Genomic DNA, 22,679 nt, shown 5'->3' with positions numbered 1-22,679 from the left:
AAATGAACGACAGATGGAACGTCGGATGATGTGATATTATTTTCAGACATATTAGATCACTTCAATGTACTCCGATGAAAAAGCCTTTGGTACTAGAAACAAAGAAAATTGGAGCTAGCCCCAAGCCCTGTGACAAGCTTGGAGTAAAATCTTATGCACTTAAATTTTGTTTTGCGAGGCTGGTCTCTTTCGGCCAAGATAGCGGAAATTAACGTGCGGGAATTAGAGAGCAATATTTAGCCTTTTTTTATTTCCTTAGTATATTTCTGGTTAAATTTAATGTTTTCATAACATAAGAGAGAGGATACTGATTTTAATTGACATTCATATGACTGCATCTACTTAGCAATGCAATTCCAGATATATCGCCAATTTAAAATACTGAAATGGTAGGTATACTACAAGCCCAAGTTAAAAATAACATTAAAAAAAACATCACTCTGGCAGAATGGAGGGAGACCACCCGGCTGGAAGCCCGAATAGCCTTTTTTGAATATATTCGCCGGGAAAGCATCAGGTTTTAAAATAACATTGCTTCCTATTTTCAATCTCTATTTATTAATGAAAGTCAATATACAATTAACAATAAAATAGAGTAAGATGAATTATAAGTTCAATGCTTCCAGTGTCACTTCTTATTATATATCTTTTAATTTAGCGTTTCAGAATAAAAAAATAAACCTTAGCATTTTCAATGTTCTTAAAATGAAATCATTGAGCACTATTTGCCTACACCACCAGTCTGGTTCTTAATAGAAGGTTTTTTCTAATACTTGATTACAAGATATTAATTGCATCTACAAAGTTTTAGAAACATTTTTCTCTTCTTTCCAAATTAATTCAAGTAATTATTGAAGCATTATATGGATAAACCTGTAAGGTGGGGTAGAAAACCAGCTGTCTTACTTCAATTGTAATAAAAAATTACCTGTGATGTTATATGGTGTCATGCTGATGTAAGATGAACTGGTTGTAGCTTAGTAAGCATTGTCTTCTACTATGACTTTTACTCAATCGTTAGCGTGCTCTCTGAAGTGCTTCTAAATATAATCATGAAATATACTCATTCAAAGAGCAAAATGAGTAACACATAAGACGACGACTTTTCAACATGTAGTTGATAAGTGAGTACACTCAAGACTAGTTTTGAATATATTTTCAATTATACCATCAAAATTGGTCTAAACACTTTCTATAATTACCAAGCAAACCCACAACTCCATTATCAAACGAAGACAACATCTTCAATACCATGAGTGAAATAAGTAACATATTATATCCATAAGAGCTTTACAATTACGATGGAGCTTAATGCGTCAATTTCTCGAATGAAGAACTCCAAGACCCATATGTATGTGTTAAAAGGCAGTAATAAACACAAAAAACGTTATGGATAGGAGCAGCCGCGCCAAAAATGTATGTGCATATGTGGTTACTACTCTAAATCACGAGATCAAAAGCTAAAAAACGCCAGCTCAAAAAACTAGCGGTACTGGTTTAAAAAAAATGTAATTATATCTGATCTCTTTTGGCAAAGTCCTTTATCGGCACTGCAACGCTGCGACAGTCATACTCCACAGAATTAGATACAATAAAAAATTTCTCTAAAAATTGTATTTTCTCACTTACTGTAGTCCACCGTTTTCCGTAACTTTACCGTAAATAGTAACCTGGATAACTTTAAATAACTGCATGAGGAATGATTATTTAGTTGGTGGAGCGTGTAACAAAAGGAGATTTATGGCGATGGGAGATAATAATGAGATATTTTCAGCTCAACAGTGCATAATAATACTTCCTCCGTGAAATGAGTTCGATGAGTCTTAAAAGAAAGAATTAATTCTTGAAAAAAACGTTAATTTTCTTTCTCGTCTCTCACTGGTTGAATTAATTCTATAGTAATTTTCCTTATCCAATGAAGCCATTTCAAGTAGCAAATGTGGTGTATCATCATCATTTATTCAAGGGTCGTGGGTTCAAGAATCGCTTGATATCCTTTTCCACTCAGGAAATGGGTGCTTGTCAAAATTTTGCTGGTCCGGTTCCATTGGCTACTTCAGAATATAACCTATGAGTTCCTTGTGGAGTATTAACTTCACTCACAACCAAGAAGAACGGTTGTAACAAAAAAAACGCTAAAGAAAATCCATTTCCAAATACTGACATGGAATGAAGCACTTCTAAAAAGCATATGATAATGAGGTGTGCGTTAAGCTGACTGTAGGTACCGCAGGTAGACTAGAAAAAATGCATCAAATAATGATAAATTATATTAAGATTGAATTTTATGCGTCGCATTTCATATTTAACGTTGGGATCTTTTTCAAAGGAAGGCTAAAAATAAAAATAACCATTTTACTGTTTAGGAGAAAAAATATCAGGCGAAGGAAAGCTTCGAAACACATGTTGTGCTCCAATTAGATGGAATAGACGACGCTAGGTGACCAAATGGCTAAGAAAAAGAAGTGCACTGGAAAGAAGAAGTTGGAATTTGAAAGAAAATGGAAGTAAGCTTGTTAAAATACGAATGAGCATGGAGGAGGCCGAATAAAGTAAACTATGATCTTACCCATTTGGAACACGGATCGCTTTATTTATCCATGCTAAAATAAATTAACATAGGATAAGATATATGTTTAGGAGGAAAACGAATTGGGCGAAGGAAAATTTGGAGGTCTAGCTGATATCTAATTCGACGAATAGAGTGCTCCGTTTAATGGGAAGGATTTTACTTTTCAAATGAGGTTAAAAATAGCCATTACCAATTGTCTAACTGGGATTTCTAAAACCGTATAATTTGTATATTATGAATACAACAATGGTGGGTAACGAATCGCAATCAATGCCTTTCCTTTTCTTTGATGAAGGAAACTACCCTATTACTAAGAAAAAGAAGTGTACTGGAAAGAAAAAGTAGGAATTTGAAAAAAAAAATGGAAGTAAGCTTGTTAAAATACGAATGAGCATGGACGAAGTCGAATAAAGTAAACGATGATCTTAACAATTTGGAACACGGTTTGCTTATCCATGCTAAAATAAATTAACATAGGATAAGATAAATGTTTAGCAGGAAAACGAATCGGCCGAAGGAAAATTTGGAGGTCTAGCTGATATCTAATTCGACGGCATAGAGTTCTCCGTTTTATGGAAAGGATTTTACTGAGATGGAAAAGAAGAATATTTGAGCGAAAACCACCCCGCACATCTGCGAAAGACAGGCACACCCCCAGGTTTCCTTATTTTTTTATCCCGCTCCTCCGCCCCCTATCTAAAGAGAGACCAAACGGACGTCTCCCGCTATATCTCCGCGTCTTTTCAAGTGTCACCCCACTCCTCCCATGCCTACCTTTCTCAGAGGACCGCCTCGAATGCCGACTCCTTCACTCAAACCCTGATGTTCCGCAGACTCCGCTCAGGAAGGGAAGAGAAGGTTGGGGGCAGATCGAGGCAGCGGGAGGCAATCAGAAAAGGGGCGAAGAGGACGAGAAGATCTGCAGTGTTCTTCTTCGTCTCCTTCATCCGCTTTTGATTTTTTTCCCTTAACCTCATCCCACCATCCCACTCCGAATGACGAACCTCCAGGGAGCACCGTTTTTTTCTCATTCCCTTATTTATTTATTCATTCATTTTACTCCATCCCCTTATTTATTATTTCATTTATTTATTGAAATAAACTAAAATCTTGGGGACCCAAAAGGGATGCTTTTGTAATCAATTCTTTGACGCTCCTCAGAGAGATAAAAAAAAGAGCCGTTCGACTGAACAGTGAACAGCGGCGGAAAATAAATGAAGAACCGTGGAAACGAACGCGAGTTTCTCGCCCATAGGAAAAGAAATTGAGCCGAAGAAAGGAGAGAGAGAGTACAATATTTATTCTCAAATAATTTCCGTCCTTTGATATTTAAAAAAAGGCTGTCCCAGAAGAACGTAACTTTAGTCTCATAAAAAGAATGCTTTTGAGCAAAATCAAAAATATTACAGATTTTTCCCTGAATTCTTCCCCAAAAATAAAGAGATTATAATTAAATTATTATTATTATTATTTGCAAGAAATAGAAGTCGCACTGCTGGAGCTGAATCTGCAACTAATTTTACTCTACCTATGGCTCTTATTATTTCAAATATGCAAAATTATTAACAATAGATTGTTTTGATACATAAATAAATCAAAACAGCTATACATGAATGTTTTCGTTCCGCTGAAATCGAAATCAATGTTATTTTGGATTTACGGTGCGATTAAATTTGGACTCTATTACACCATAAAAAATTTGTAATCGTTTCAAAATGCTACCTCTATTGTGATTTATTTTCATACTTCCTATGTAGTAGCATTCAGTATTTAAGAGTAAATGAGGGCAAAAATTGTCATATTTATTATAGCATTACGTGCTAATGAAGCAATTTCGATAGCTGCTAGCCCTTCACATAACCTTAGCTAAAAATTTACGGTTAACTTGTACTTATCTGACTATATTAGTCAAAACCAATCACCTCTACCTGAAACTACTTCTCACATAGGTCAATTGATATCTCATGAGCTTTCATTTCAATGGAGGACAGAAAATAGGAATTATTAGATGAATAAAAGAAAAAGTCCAGAATTATAGTCATGTGTATCATAACACAGAAAGGGAAATAATGATATCTACATTTACGACAAAAGCTTCCAATGTTACCCCTCCCTCTGATGCAGGAAATGTCATCCTCACGAAAAAGGAAGAGATAAAGATGAACGAAGCCTAGACTACTGGAAGAGGTAAGAGCTTTTTCATAATTTTTAAAAACCAAAGATTGTCACTGAAAAAGTAAAATATATGGTTTAGCAATGCGATCCTTGGACGACAGCTACAAGTTAAAATAGGTATTTACCTGTACTAGAATAGTTAATCTACCCAATGATGATATATGCGAAATCAACTTAAGAAAAGACCATACAAAAATCAAATTCTTGAGCGGCAAAGACTATTGACATCTGTGAATGTAAACAGAATGAATATGAAAATAAGAAATCGTGTCTAAAGACAAATGATGAAAGAATAAATAAAAAATGGTCCGGGGAGTGAACAAAAAGACACCCGTGGTCATGTTTTAAAGCTAGGTAAAAACATGGCTCAGGTAATAAAGCTCGGAATGCAAGGGCTGTAAGCATTATGAGAGCAAAAATTATTCCGATGTTGGCGTTAGAACAAAATTATTTGCCAGTTATTGCACGATAACGCTGTTGCGGTTCTTTAGGGCGAGTAATTTTATCGCAGGAGAAAACTCGAATTCATAATTTTATTTTTTTACACCATTAATATAACTTACTATAAGAGATAACTTAATTTTATTTAATTTACATAAGATAATGAGCAGTTATTTAGATATACTTATGTTGCCATAAAAATAAAATTGGGAGAGGTTGAGATCATTTTCAACGATCTGTTTAATTTCACTTCTTTCATACAGTTACGAGTTAGCAGTTTAATGCGAGCACAATCTTTCCCATTCGATATATCAGGTAACAAATGTAGCGGGTATAGCAGCCATAGCCAAATCTCATTTATACGTAAAAGACTATCTTTAGCACAACGAAAACAAAAAGACGGTTTATTAAGAAGCGTTATTTGCACATGAATGTGATGACATTCGAGTTTAGTGCTTTGCATTTTAGCACAGGAGACGCGATACCGGAATTTTCGAGGAACCAAAAAGGAGCGCAGTGCCAAAATGAAGGCATATTTCAGGATGAAAACTTGACGAAACTGCTTTAAAAGACGGCAAGTCTTCGCATTTATGGTGGTGATAAATCTTTCAGCGCAGAAAAGCTTCTTCAAAGATGGAGCGACTGCATGAAATTGTCGTCAAAACGTATGATTACGGACACAAAATTCAAGAATGACATAGAACTGCACACTATATGAGCCGTAAGGCACAAAATTTCAAGACGGAGTGCCAGATGTATACACAAATGAAATTAAAGAAGGCCGAGATAGCAAATGAGGTTGCATAAGTTAAAGTATGTATGAACATGAAAAGAAATATCAAAATCGCTTTATAATTGGAAGAGAAGTGGCTGATTGATAGGAGAAGGTGCCATGTAAATTACAGTACTAGGTTATTATATTATTAGGAATATATATACTTGAACCTCTGACAGCGCATAATACAAGAATAAACTTAGCCAAAAATCATTTCAACTCTACGTGTCAGGTAATTTGTAAACATTTTTTTATAAATACACTCTCTCCAAATACGTTGAAGATCCAGAGAAAAATATCTGGCTGTTATCTTTCTCGGATGACAGTTGTCCATTTTAGAACTAAATATTAAAAAATTGCAGATAAAACTTACCGCCTGCCGGCATTTCAACGTGTCGTGTACAAGGTAGTACACACAGGCCTAATTTTGGGCATATTTTATCACAAACCATAAAATATATCAAAATACTTTCTTCTGTAATTAAAGTAAAATAAAATTACATCTCCATTATCATAATTAAATAAGCATCTTCAATACCATTTCCTTAGTTGAGGGTCAAATTAATGCGGACGAGGACATCGATGAGAAATAAATCCAATGTATGTTGAAGTCTACACCAATCACTCTCTCTCTCTCAATGTCAGCTTATGTAGAAAATTGAACGAACGTAATATACAGTACCAATTACATATGTATCAGCCTCACCTGAGCTTTATAGAAAAACCATGCAAAAATGCCTAAAAAACTTAAACTACTTTAACTAGGATATAGTTGAATATTATTACAATTATTCACAATAATGCATTACCGCGTCGGTATTCCGACCATTTAGGTAAAAATAGCAGGCGGAAAAATTCTGGCGGGCATTTTTAGTGACCTTCAGGTCATGGAAACATATATCATGGTCCGGTCCAAGCCATAAATTCGAAGGCCACTCCCATCATTTCTGAATACCGATCACGAGCATCCGATGAATTTCAGCTGGACAGCGTGAAGTAGGTCAAGCGGCTCTCAGAAGAACAGCGCAATTCTTCCTGCTTGGCAACGATCCGTAAGGCCACCGTCGAAAATTTTACCTCTAGATATTTTCTCCAGCTTTTCCTATGGGCGATTTTCTAGGCATTCTCAAGAAGAACTTCAGGTAGCTTTACCAGCATATGAATCTTACCGGAGAGATTCAACGGTATCCACGTTTACCTTGGCATCGCTGGTTATTAACTTTGAAAGTCACTCAAATGTATATTCCATAAGAAATTTCTCGAATTTGGAGTACGGTTTGCAATAGAAGCGCGTATCTGCATATGCAACGGCATATTGTAATTTTTATATTAAATAAAAAATCACGAGGCTATTGTTTTTCCCATATTCTTGCCTTTTAACCTTTTTTTTGCTATTAATTTGGCCCCCAGAAATATGAAATAATATCCATTCTTAATTTTGTCAACTTTTTTCAACGGGCATTCGGTACAAAATTACCGTTATGGCAAATATTTGCTGCGATAATCTAATAAAAAATCAAGAGCTAAGCAACAAATAGAAAAATACATCTCAGTTAAATTTAATAGAATCGAATAATTTCACGGGGAAAAACAAGCTTATAGGGCTGTAAAAAAGCTAAGAAAAGCCGAGCAACATAAGTTACATGCATAATTTTCAGATCCAGTTTCATTTCAAGATTAAAAAAAAAAAGACTTCAAAAACTTTTTAATAAATTTTTATTCCTTTCCTTGGGAACCAGCATACTTTATGAAAAAATTTATACGCTAATCGTAGTTTGATGAATAGCCTAGCAACTATTTTAAGCACTTTTAATTTGTACACATCTATCAAACGGGATTTTTCAAATGGGAAGAATAGATAAAACTATGAAGATTCATATTTTAATCCCTTTCTTTAAAAAGTGATTTATTTTCCAAGCAGCATACAAATCATAAAATGAATTCCGATTTACAACTTGCAGGCTCACCACTTGGTCATGAGGACATTGAGATAGATCTTAGGAACGAGCATTTTTATCACAAATATCAAAATACAGGTGAGATCTATCTTAACATATGTTGCCATCCACCGCGCATTTAAATGGGTCTTCAAAAGTCTCTACTCGCGTCACTGAGGGGCAGAACGATCCTAAATTCACGAAGAAATACGCAATAACTAGGGAAGCAAGCCAAAAATATCATTCGTAATAGTGTGATCAATCAAATTCATAGAATTTCAATGCCACTCCATGCAACTGCGAATATGAAGATCGTATTAACATAGCGACTACTGAAAATAAATGGGACTGTTTACACTGCTCGCCGTTAGGTGGACTGTTTTGAAAAACGATTAAAATGCGCTCAATGTATGACACGAATAAAGCTTCTACGGCGCGGGCAGAGGCCTCCTCTATGCCCTACACTTGATTGATGCACTAGACTGCGTACCCAGGCTTTATGTGGTGAGCGAAGGGAGGCCGCAATTAACAGCCGGTTAATGCCTTCGTTTTTATTTGAACTAGCACAAGTCCGATGATGCGGTTGAATACAGACTTTCCAGGTCCAAGCATTGAACGCTAGAAATCATTCTTCCAGGAATCCAACGACACTTGTATACGTCCCTGAATACTCGTTACCGCATTCGAATGAATTGCGATCAAGTATCATACCATTCTGATATTTGCTACAACACTGATAGCAGCAGAAATTTTCACAGACATAGTTCCTCATATCACTCGTAAGTGCAGCTCAGATAAAAGTAATACCTACTTTTTACGTAAACGAGAGCGAAACTAATGACTTAAAATATTTTAAGATATTCAAATAGTATAAACTTCATGAGTAGAAGAGGTTATATTCCGCACTATTTACACAAAGTATTAGGTGTACAGTTATCAAGGGAATATTGAAACCACCTGTTAATTGCACTTGGAAGGCTAGATGATCATCTGCATTCTCTATGGCAGGTATTCATAAATTTATCGGAAGACATCACTCTTACTTACATCATATGTTAAAATTGAGCTTTAATACCTCATCTGCGAGAGAAGTCCGGTTGTGGGGTATTTCAAGCATATTCCACATTTATTTTCCATATTTCATTTTCTCACTCCGATAATGGGTTAAGGAAGGAAAAAAAAGATTACATCTATCAAATGAGGAAAATAACTTTTAGAATACATACTGTATTCCTCTTAAAACAAAATTTCGCATATATGTCGCGATAACAGGACGAGAATTTTGATGGCTCCTTCAAAGATATGCGGTGCCATAAGTTCCGCCACAGTTTCTCATAATAAAAGGTAGATACGGCGCATAAATATGTCGCATATTAGTTACATCCATGACGAAAGATGTATAGAATCTTGCTCCATTCGTGGCGTGCAGGCAGGAGGCTCGGACGGCCTACTATACAGTCTCCCGAGCCGCGACCCCTAGACTGCCTAAGGTGCTCACTTCTCACTCACATTCACGCGCTCCAAAGAGGCAATCTATGACTCTTCAGCCAGATGCGACAAAAAGGACTAAATATTTGGCCTAATAACCCGGCTAAATAAATAGGAATAGACTGAAATTTGGCGCTTTTAGTTTTTTATTCAACTCCTCTTCCCCTTAAAAGGCCATGGAGCGATGGGTTACGGTAGACTGTGAGGTTCCATATTCTTTTTATCTTTTTGTCAATAATAGACAGTTACTTCAAGCATGGAGGGCCTGGGGGTAGAAGGAACTGAAGAATTGGTTCGTTAATTGATAATTTGGAGCTCTTCCACCACGTCCAAGCTTCAAGTTTCGATTTGTTTTTTATCTTATTTCGAACTGGTTTCACATCTGTTTTTCTTCAATTTTTCCGATCCACCCTATCACTCCTCATATTATAGGTCATTTTAGCGTTCAACGGTACCTAATGATCGCAACATCGTACTTCGATGCAATAACTGTAGTCCCAGCAAGTTCACTCCTTCGGAGGGAAACGATAGCACCCGAGACGGTTATACTGCAGCGCTATGGCGGCGATGAAAGCATTGCCGTTACTTCGCGGAATATGCTATTGGCCGGCCGATTGCGATCGATTTCCTCTCGAGCAAGACTCTCCGAGCAAGCAGTGGGAGAGAAAGAGACGTAGGACTGACTAATAGAGACGCGGAGAAGAAAGGAAGAGAAAAAGTCCGCGGTTGACTCCAGGATTTGACCGATTTTTCGACTGGAGAGGTTTTTACGAGGGAGATTGGGCCGTGACTGGGTTGGAAAAGGAGCCTCCGAATGAGAGGAAAGCCGCCACAAGGAATACTTGCCTCCCCTGAGAGCCCTATAGAGGCAAGGGGACTATTGAGGACTTGATTCCGGAAACGATAAAGCAGAACTCCTTCTCAGAACCTCTTTCCAACCGACCACCTGTGGTCTACCTGTGGTTCGCGGAAACCTTCTAAAGGCAGTGGCATTACATCGTAAGAGGAATTGATTTTCTCTTGAAAGTTCCCATAAAGGGAAATAGTCCATCATCTTTTTCGAAGCGATTGAAATCATGTCATTTTCCGGTAAAGCGTTCTGTGTAATATTTCTAGTCACGTGAAGGGTGGTGAAATTTAAAATTTCTATGAAAATTAAAGAACAAGGATGGCGTAGTGTTGTCTGTCCTGGTCTGGAGAGCCAAAGGCACTTGGTTGGATTCCATGTCCAGGGGATTTTTTTTCTTGTGGCAATTCATGAACACTAAGGCATTCGAATATACGTTAATTAAAAATACCACAATACCCATTACAAGCTGTCTAATTTGAAAATAATATGAAATTATCAAAACGCGTCGTGTATTGCAGTGAAAAAAGTTTTTCAATGGAACCTTCAAATTCTTTGCATGGCGAAATATAACGTTTTCCCAAATTACAACGGAAAATGATGAAAAAACAGCCTGTTTTCATTTGACAGTTTACCCTTTTTATGCAGTAAGTAATTACGGAGACTACGGCCTAAAAAACATGACAAGGCAGTTATTTTGGCAGACTAAAATAAACCTTCAGTGCGAGACAAGAAAAACAACGAAATGAAACGCAATGAAAAATACTACAACGGCATTCTCAAGGACTCGCAATTAGAAAATTTTGGGGAATACAGAGTGGAAAAAATGAGTAGTGGGTAGGTAATTTGGCAACCTCAAAAGTAGCGTGGATGAGAAGCGAGAAAAAGAGCGTGATAAAAGAGAGACTGTGTCGGTGATGCAGATGTTATGGTTGGGAAAATGAAGGGGAATGGCGGTGGGTGGTGCGGGATTCGAGAGATGGAAACGATGTCGAAAATTGAGGGGTGTGCGGGCGCGTTCTCTTCCGCGAGTGTTCCATCCCCCTGCGCTTCCCCCAGCTCTAGGGTATATATACACAACTAGCAAGCCACCCGGCGTAGTTCGGGAAGGGGTAGTACCCAGAGAGGGGGAAAACATAGCACAATTATTAGGTAAAGGAACAAGACAGGTATGGTGACGGCCCCATCATCCCCAATGTTTCCCACAATTGATTCAAAATTGAAATAAGTCAGTGAGAATATGACGCTGAACAACAAACAATTGAAAAAACGATTTTCTGTATATATATATATACCGCGCACGGGATCAGCTAATCCCCTGCACCACAGCATTGACCATGTGTCCGTATGTGTCAGGGGACCAAAATGTCGTCTGAAAGCATATCTCGGAAAAAAAGTTTGCACCGAGAGGATTTATCGTGTGTTGTACCCTTTACTTTCCTGCTTTTCCGAGGTATAGGTCGTAGGGAGAAAGTAACCATCAGTATAAAAAATTGACGGTATTCAAATGAAAAAGTTATTATTGTTGTTGTTATTATTATTATCTTTAAATTTTATTCAGTTTTCACTGAGGTGTTTTACCTGAATGTAAAGAGCACGGGTTCTCACCAAGGTAACTCTTTACCGACTGTTCTTTTGCGTTGAGAAATTTTCTCGAGATGACAGGTTGAAATTATTACAGCCTTTTGAAATTTGATATATGCATTTAGCTGAAGGTCATTTCGATGTCATATTTTGACACAATTTTGTACATGTTTTGGGATGATACCGGTAGCTGAGATGACAATTGGAGCAATACAAACCTGCTCCATATTCCATATTCTTTTTATATCTACTGCCAATTCTTCGTACTTATTTATTTCTCCAGCTATTGTCTTTTCTATATCATGCGACAGTGGCACAGCAATATCAGCTATGTAACAAGTTCTGTATTTCTTGTCAATCAACATTATGTCTGGTCTATTAATAACTATAGCTCTATCTGTTTGGATAGGCAAATCGTAGTAAATTTTAAATGCGCTGTAATAGTTCTAAACCTGCCGCGTGAACGGCGGTGAAATATACAAGAATTGCCATGAGAAAAAATTCCCCTGGACCGGGAATCGAACCACGGACCTTTGACTTTCCGGGCCACTGCGCAGACCACAATGTAGTGTTCTTGTATTTTTAAATGCGCTGTTTTCAAGCACAGTTTCGGGGTGGTACTCATAGTATGGGGTCTTGGTATCTATTAGCTGGTGTTTATTTATTTATTTATTTTATTATTATTATTATTCACATAGTTGCGAAACCCTTGAAGGGGAATGACAAGGCGTTACGGGAATCGAGAGATGGAAACGATGTCGAAAATGGAGGGTTGTGCGGGCGTGTTCTCTTCCGCGAGTGTTCCATCCCCCACGCCTCAGCCCCGCTCTAGGGTACATGTACACTATATACATCAGTGCCTCAAGGGAACACACGCCGGGGTACAGACGTCGCAGCGCAGGCGTGAGTGCTTCTACAAGACGCGAAAGGGGTGTGGTGTTGAGCATTGCAAGGGGGAGAAAAGAGAGTTCGAGGCCAATATGGTTGAGGATGGAAGCGTGTTTCGTTCCGCGAAAGACAAAACGCCTGGGAAAGCCCGAGCTGACGGAAGTTTCGTTTTAATATCCTGCCTTGTATATATCCCTCGAGGGTGTCGAGGAAGAGAGACCGAAATGCCACTTCCACGACGCTGCTCGGGATAGAATTTTTTTAACCAGGAATAACCACTAAAAGGGTCTGCTAAAGATCTGTGAATGCTTGGTTTGGATTCAATGATGCCGTTACTTTTTCTGTTCTAAAAAAATGTTGAACCCGTACTTGAGTTCTCACCTTCCGTTATGTCACTTACGCACAATAACAGAGACTGTAGCCTAATAATAACAACTAATCATGATGGAAAGCAGGCTATGATAACTTTATGAAGAGGTTAGTGTTTTAATTATAATGCGAATACATCTAAGTCAACTATGTGTTCCTCTCACCCAAATGATTGAAAAGATCAAACAACGGTCTAAATGAAAACATAAATTGAATAAAAGAAATGGAACTGGGAGTCAAACTTTTAAATAAAAGCATACTATACCTACATGCATTTTGTATAAATAGAAATTACAAAAATAAAATAAAATTGATTATATTCAAAAAGTAAGAAAAATGCATAAGGCTTGCATGCATTGCTTGAATGAAGAAATGATGGAGTAGAGATGGTAGTGATATTTTATTTTTAATGGTCAGTTTCGATGTACTTAATCGAAATATCAGAGGGTAATCAGGATATGAGTAACTTATCGCTAAATAAATCAACATTCTCAGCCTCCTAAAAATCCAATTGAGCCAAGGGATTTAATTCGTGATAAATCTTATAATAACTTCATGAAGTATAATATGAAACAAAAACAAAGCAAATATAATAAATTTTACATGAATACCGATGTTAGTTTTTCGATATAACAATTAGCATGACATATGACAGTAGGGACACATCTTGTTTCTTGTTGCTACAAAAAAAGCGAAAAATCCTGGGTATTCAAATGGAAAAGTAATTATTATTCCCATAGTCGCGAAACCCTTTTTAACAAATGATTTCACAAAAAAATGACATGGCTGACCATCATTCGTCCACAGAAAAGCACCTCAAAGCCCTATAATTTCCACCGGCCATTCGCCTTTTTATTTAATTTTACGACCTGTCCCAAAAGAAAGAGCCGGAGGCAGGTAGGTACTTAAAAAATGAGTAATATGGAAGGGCAGAGATATGGAACACCTGCCTCTTCAAATTCTCTCCGTTGGAGCAGAAATTCCTTTTCCAACCCCCGCCACCCTTCCAAATCCATTAGCTCCTTCGGTCATGCCATCTCATCTGACGATGTCCCATTGCGACCGACGGAATTTCCTCCTCCTACCCGCACCATTATCTCCGCGTATGTTTCCTTCGCGCGCCACTTTAATATAACCCGACCTTAATGCCCCCTCCCTCTGTCCTCCCGGACCGCAATCACTTTCTCTTTTATGAATCACCCGACCTCGCGCCTTTCCGGGTGACCGTCATTTGACCGCCGCCGTAGACCTGGGGCCTCGGATCGCAGTTTCCTCCTTCCCCCCTTCCCTCAAGCCATTCATTCGTCGCCGCCTCCTCGTCATATCACGCCGTTCATTTCGACGGCGCATGCCGCCAAATGAATTCGCACCCGAGCATTCGGAACCGTCCCAATCGGTTCCGCATGAATGAAAAATGCCGACACTCCCTCTTTCATGCTTCCTCGCTCGCATTCATGCACTTGAATGGACGATAGGTTTTCAGCGCAGGCCCGAAAGTGAAAATGGTGAAACTTTCCTTTCAAGTGATGCAAAGTTATGATGTGACCGTTGCGGTGCCGACAGTACGGTAATAATAATTTGTTAATAGACATTTAAGCTTCAAACGTGGTAATCTAATTTGGAAGCTCCAAATTTATTCTCTCTGCTCATCTACGAACCATCTGCAACTTCTTCTTATTGTGAAGCAAATTCTAATCAATATATGGTATGTATATAAAATGGCATTGAAAATACATAAATTACGAGAAAATATTCTTAGTTGGTAAAGAACCACTAAAAATAAACATTATTGCCTCTTTCTAGGATAAAACTCCGTATTAGGAGAGGAAACGAGATTGATAGACTCACATCACTTTTGCCTCCTCGCTTTATCGACGTGCCCACTCAACCTTTCAGAACCTTAAATCAAGGACTATCATCCATTTAGTTGGCAAGGCATCAGGAAGAGTCGTACAGTCCGCTATCATTCCCCTACTCTCATATTTTTCGCACGGATAGAGAATTTTCAATTGGCATCCATAGATAATGCCAAAACTTCCTTCAAATGACGCGAAATTAAGGCATGGAAAGCTGGAAACGAATCACCAAAATAGCTAGGAACGCAGGCTTTACAGCGAGATTCATTGATGTAGACGACTTTCGGGTGCAGCTTCGTATTACGCGTTGACATGCAAGCTTTCGCGGCCATTGCAGGTTGCATCATCATGCGATGAAACTTTTCATCGCCTAATGATGCTACCTGAAATGACCGAGAAAGCTTGCATGTCAACGCGCAATACAAAGCTGCACCCGAAAGTCGTCGACTTTTAATCACCGAAATAGTTGGCCATTTGAAGAATTTTCAAGATCTCGCTAAAACAGCGATTTAATTTCAGTGACTTCTTCACCAAAATTCTAACAATTGAACTGCAATAATTGGGTATTACGCATCTTCTTTCATCCTAGTCTGAGATATAAGTTAACTCGCTTATAACTCCACCGGCAAATAAGCTACAATCCTTTCTTAATAGTAACTCCGTCACGACGTGTCGTGCCCATAACCGCATATAGCTACTCAAGATTGGGCATGACAATGGGATACGAATCGATTTTATAAATAATGTTTGAGCTGCAATCCAACGACCATGATATGGATGTTCATCTATAATCCTTTGACGACACACGCTGTCTCCGCGAACCATACGCATTCAGAAGCTTAAGTGACCTCAGTCGTCCTATAAACTCTAGAATAGACAACCAACCAACTGGTGAAGTGATGGAAAGTTGGTTGAGAAGAGGAATATCGCTTGGAGAACCATTCTATTCCACGGCCTTTCTAAAAACTAAAGCCCACGCAGACAGCACTTCAACTCTACTCCGCTTTCCCATGCCTTTGACGCTCGGCAGCTCCCCACTTCACAAAACTCGGCTGAGTGCTCGACCATTCAGGGCTCAAAAAAATCATTTTTTCGTGTCGACCATCCACTTCCTCCCTTCGCAAGCAGCCTACGTGACCAAATCCAAATTCTCTTTCTCCTCACTCCTACGCAAATATGGGAAAGTCTTGCCGCGTAATTCTCACGCTCATACCACCGACCAGAACCTCATTCTGGAATGGCATGCTGTCAGTGGTTTACCAGCCATTCGTTTCTTCTTGATGCGTAAAATGCGGTTCGCGCACGTCTAAATCCACGGAAAATTGTGGTTGCGGACATGATTTACACAGTACATGCATGCATGGGAGTGGAGCTCTTTCAACAGGGTTGGATGAATCTAGTTTTCCAGTTTCTCTCCCGCGTTATTTTTCCATGATTTGCTACATGCTTTGGATTTGTTCCCGTTCATTTATTCTATTTGACGGGACAAGAAAAAAGAAACTGGAACGGTACTGCAACATGCCGAATTCAAGACTAAACAACTCGCAAGAGAGCCCGAAATATCAGTTTATACCATAATTATTCCATTCCAGGCAGATACTAAACCTTGATACGCAAGTACTGAATGCTTACTAATCACTATTAGTATAAATTCTATTATAAATATAGCGGAATTCGAACCACTGACTTTTATTACCTGATGTAACTTCACGGTGATTTGTCATCCTGCCGGAATATCGTATCCATCGATGCATTTTACATGTGATCTGATCACGGAGAGCCAGTTCGGAAACTAAAAGAAGTGCTTTTGGAACGACATCGTAAGCGTGACCTCTCAGCCTTAACAACTTCTATCTTGACTTTTTTACTTGATCTTCAAACATTGCCATGGATTTTGACGCTTAGACCTCAATAGCACGCTCCATTTTCAGGAGCAACATATATCACACAAAAAATTTCAACGTCAAACAAAAAAGGAGCCACTTAATATAGCATCATGTGTGTATTCGGGAATTTTTTGGCCATATTACAATCCTTTCCTATTCACCGAGCAAGAAAGGATTTTTGTTTTACCTTCAGTTACATTCTACTTCTAAACATAAATTATTTTAGCGAGTCACGTTCAAAGAACACGGCTTTACAAACTTGTACACCAAAAAGCTCTCAAATTCTCTCAGTAAGCGTCCTCTACATATTGTGCTGCAAAAGACAATGAGTCTTATAAAGATACATTCACCCGAGAGATCATTGAAGAAAGGACTGCATATTATACCGGAGAGGAGTAAGCGCGTGGTTCATCAAACAAAATATTAAATTCCCCACAGCGGGCAATAGAGTGCTGTAACATTGAGTAAATAGTTATCTTGAGTCCAAGCGCCAGGATACACATCACCATAACAACCACGTAACAGGATTGATACGAAAATAATATCAGCAAGACATTTGATTTAGAATAAATAACTATGCGCCAAGATTTTTACGGTGCAATCCTTCCAGTGTATAAAAGAAACTCAGATGGTTTTAATTTCGAGTTACACCAAGGATAAAAATTGGTCCTACCTCTTGAATAACACTATCATGATTTTTTAAAACTGTTATATTCATTTATTTATACCGAGGATAAAACACACTGCCATATAAAGTGCAATATTTTTAAAATTCAATCAACAATTACTACATATACTTGGGAGTTTAATGAAATTTAACATGTTTATCTTCACTATTAGCAATAGTATTTCTGTTAATCAATATCATTTATCCAACTTGAGAGAGGGTCGCGATATTTGGAGAAACTGTGCAGCAAGAAAAATAGTCACAGATACACCAACATTATACGTTCCACAAATTTTTCATAGCTAGACCCAACTTTCGACTCTATAATGGCATTACAAGCTATTGCTTCAAAGTGAAGGTTAGCTTGGATATGTTAGGCTCATTCCGGACTAACCCGAAGGTGTGTAGTTATCACAAATTCAATACAGGTGAGTGGCGAGTTATATTCTTTAAGATAATATGCCATTCTCCACCAGATTTCTCTTTACTGTCATCAAATAATGGGGAGAGAAGTAGCATGGCGAGAAGAGTGTTAGGCAACTGATGGAAGGGTGTCGGATTGAACTCCAGGTGAAGTCTTTGAACAGTCCCAAACCATTCCCATTTAATCCTCATTGTGAGAGGTGTGTCGGGGAAGTAATTGGGCCCCCAACCATGAGTGTGTATGTTTCACTAGTCCACAGATCAGCCGGGAATGAGCTCCACCGTCGATAAATCAAATCAAATTTCGGATAGAATTTACAAAATGCATATTCAAGAATCGCAATGGGTGGTGGATCAGCAAAAGGAAATAACTCGCCACTCTCCTGTATTGAATTTGTGATAACTACACACCTTCGGGTTAGTCCGGAATGAGCCTAACATATCCAAGCTAACCTTCACTTTGAAGCAATAGCTTGTAATTTAAAATGTTTCACTTTATCTTCAATTTCAGAGAATTGGATGAATAATGTATGCAACAATATTTAACCCCTTCTATTAAAAAATCGCTGTATTTAATTACGTTAAGTTTTCTACACTTTTTTTGTTCGTGTCTTTAGAGGCACATGTCGACACGCAGTTCTTTCTCCCACTGATCTGAGTGCAAGCACGTTCTTCATCCTTTTCATCCCAAGAAGGAGCAGAAAGATCGCGAAAATTTCCTTTCAATTGACGTCCCCGCGCTTATCTGCGGGAGTAAGGAGCGAAATGGCGGGATCGTGACAGCAGCGAGGGTGTCGCGATCCGTCATCTCCCTCCCACGTCCCAGACATAAAATTCGCACCCTGTGCGATGAAAAAAAGAAGTTTTGCATTCGGAAGATTTGTCGCGAAAGAATACTTCTGAAACCTACGAAGTATCGATTATAATCCTGGATAAAGCAAGCTCTTCATGCTTAAGCACAAACACAATTGGCTCAACAGCCAAATACATCCCCATAAATATATTTGAATAATGATTTTAGACCTGGTGTACATTTAATTTTCTGAAGACTATTCAAGGAGTTCAATTATATTTACTACAATATAAACCAGGGAGTAAAAAATGTGATTAGATACAAACAGCCGCAGCAATTTTCCACACTAATTTATTCGCTCAACCTTTCTCTAAATTTGCACGTAATTATCAACAGATGTCTCTTAGAAAACTTGTCATTTTATGACGTGTCAGATTATGACGTGGAAACATTGAAACCGGTCGAGCAAAGATATTAATGAGGAAACTTACTCGGGCTGTTTTTATCTTATTACAATGAATTTTCACCAAGTGAACTCGTCGACACTCGAACTAATAAACGTGTTTCGGTGATGACAATTGAACTAGGGAGTATAACTGATTTTGCTCAGTAATTTACGCATTTTTGCATTCATTAAGACAAATTGACAGCTAAATATCACGTCTAGAGGAGACCGTTGAGTTTTCAGCCGACGAGCATCTAAATATTTACAAATATTGCGAAAATGAAGATTCCAGTGTATCCCAAGTCGGTTTAAGATAAAAACATAATTTTTGACTTAACTTTCTTATTCTAAATAACTTATTCTTATTCTTTCTTATTCTAACTTATTATTATTATTATTATTATTGTATTCTACCGATAAAGGTAGGTTTCCATGGAGTATTCACGAAGTGATCTTGGAGCCTCCCTTTCCTTCCAGCACCGCCTTCTTTAATTCACTGTTAGGCCTACTCTCTATCAATCTATCTAAAAACCCTATTATTTTCCTTCCCCTCCCTCGTTTCCCTAGCATTCTACCCTCTAAAACCATTTTCAACATCCCCTCCCCGCTAAGTACCCCCTCAATCCATACCTTCTGTTTCCTCCGTATCTCATCTAAAAGCTGCCTCTCCTCGCCAACCATATCCAGCACTTCGTCGTTCCTTTTCATCTCCGTCCATTTCACCCTCTCCATTCTTTTCCATACCCACATCTCGAATGCCTCCAATCTTCTCACGTCTTCTTTCCTCAGTGTCCATGTTTCCGCTCCGTAGAGAGCTACACTCCAGTTCAAACTCTTCTTTAACCTTTTTTTTAAACTCTTACACAACGATCCTCTCAGAGTTTTGATAATTTTTTATGCATCAACTCAAAACATTTAAAGTTGCATCATTAATAGAATGACTTTAACTGTAAAAATGAAACATATGCAAACATTACCTTATAAACATTAAAAAGTGACGAATCACCAATGGATTAGGATAACCATACTTGGCACAATTACGAAAGTAAAAAATACGGTTATTGGTACTTCGAATTCTAAATTATAAATTAAGTAGAAGCGTGATACTAATAAATAATCAGCAAGTGAAATTTTTACCATGTCGCTTGACTTTCTAGAAACAGTAAGTTACACCGTATTCAAATTTCTGTACTCACACTCTTGTTGCTCCACTTCCGAAAACAAAATCAGTTTTCCTTCACTATGAATGTCGAATGCTTAGATATCTTGCGAAAACATTCATGGCATTAGTGAACTACGGAATGATATTCAATTTAATCTTCGACTGTCACAAAAACCAGTCACACGGAGTATAACGACGCCAGAGATAAGTGTACCCTGCGCGACATACCTACCCCAAGCCTTGAGGGTTGGATTGAAAGAACAGCCCAGAAAAGTGCTGTAAAAAACTATATCCGTCACTTTGAGCAATATTTATTGCTTCAAGCCGCAACGGTTTGCGGCTGCACGCTTGAGGTCAAAGATAAGGAAACTAGCTCTTCCGTTGAGAGCTGTTTTCACCGACACTCATTTCGGAACGGCCACTTTGATGCATTTCCTCTAGACTAACTTTTCAATCAACACCTACACAACTAGATATAAGATCAAAGACTTAAATCATAAATATTCATTCAGAAAATTAAAGACCTTATAAATTAAGATACCTTGTAGTCAAGAGGATAGTAAAGGAAGATAACTATAAAAGAAATTTTACTTAAGTGCTCTCATTGTCTTAAAAAATACTAAGAACTAGGTCAAATCTTTCTAGCGAAGATGTTGTTAACGTAGATTCAATTATATATTCATTAATATAAATTTCGACGTCCTCGTAAGGTAATAAAAGTATCAAAATTAAAATTATAGTACCTATATAAATTGAGAAGTGTAAATACAAATAAAATAAGTAGTTTTATCAAATTTTGTCATCTATATCCACTTTATTGGATACATTAGATATATGAGAAAATATTTTTTTTAGCCATGGAATTTCCAATGATGAGCTAAGAATATCTTTTTTCCATGAAAAGTGTTATCCCATATTGAAATGGGGTTAAAGAATTTTTTAAGGGTTATACATGGGATTATATTATAGAAATAATGACTACCCATTAATATAGCAATCAAAGAAAGATATGAAGGAACGCACATGGGTTTTTCAAAGGAAAAAATGAAATATCTATTGAAAGGACAAGATAGTTAAGTGAAATAATGCAGAAATTTGCTCTTGCTTTGAAGGGAAATAACACTGAAGATTGAAAACTACTTATAAAAAAGTGTATTGGTATAGATTGTATACTCAGCCTTTAGGGCAGGTTTTGTTATCAAGAAGAAATTTCCAGAGCTATGTCCGTAATCAGAGCACGTACGTCTTTTTAATTCTAACTTTTTTTTTGATCCTATCAAATGATCGCAGTCTGCTCACTTTTAGGAGCATATTTTAATTAAAAGACGGTATCTTCAACTCTCATTGCGATTTTCAACCGCATGCAGCAAAGCAAATGAGAAAATTATCAACCAATCTTTCCCTGAACGCATTCAAAATAAAGCTAATAAGGCTTGTGGCGTGATTTTCCATGCGCAAACATTCGCTGGCATGCCTTGAAATTGTCTCTCACAGAAAAACGCCATTCCGCAGTACAGAAAGAAATTGATAAGGTCTCCTAAATGCCAACCTGTATACTACCAATAATTATACCAGTGCACCCTCTTCGAGCGCCATGGCAGCGCAAGATAATAATTAAGAATTTTTCCAGTTACGCCAGCTCAATAATCTTTGTTCCCATAATTTCCGCTTCTTAGAGCAAATAAATAAATAGAAATGACTTCTGTCTCATGAGGAGAAAATGAAACGGAAGTCAGGAATAAAATTAAAGCGATGCACAAAAAAACTAAATCCTCTTATTGAAGAATTAAACTAATCCTTACTAGTTATTTACTTGGGATTGAAAGAAACGTTTGAAACAGGTTCACCCAAAGGGCACTTTATCAAGGCGCCCAAAAATGTATTTTGCAATGTCGATTTATTAGGCCTGTGAAACAAAATAAGATTTACTATATGAGGCTTTAAATGGCTGATTTTACTATCGGTAGTAATGGAAATAAGAATCGTGTAAAAATGGAAATTCATAGATGATGTTTAGGTTTTACTAAAACTAATACGTGAGTAACCTATATGAGCGCAAGAACATGGATAGATAACCTTTAGAAAGGGATGCGTAATACTCATTGAGTGTACACATTTTCGGTCACTGATCAGAGTTATAGAGAAAAATATTTTTTAAAGGCAGGTATTCAATAAACAGGGAGATTATTAACATAAAAGTGGGATAGTGAGAAGTTCCTTGATGCAGCTAAGCTTCATCAACTGTCTTAGCAGTACATTGAGGCAGTGGGGTTACCAGGAATTTTATTTGGCGGGGATCCAAAACCAGGGGGAACATTTTAGAAATACAGGGTACTAAGCTGACGGTTTTGAACTAACTTTAACTCTTTTC

This window comes from Ischnura elegans, chromosome 2 (assembly GCF_921293095.1).
Source record: "Ischnura elegans chromosome 2, ioIscEleg1.1, whole genome shotgun sequence".
NCBI classification, from domain to species: Eukaryota; Metazoa; Arthropoda; class Insecta; order Odonata; family Coenagrionidae; genus Ischnura; species Ischnura elegans.
Note: the sequence above shows the minus strand (reverse complement) of the source record.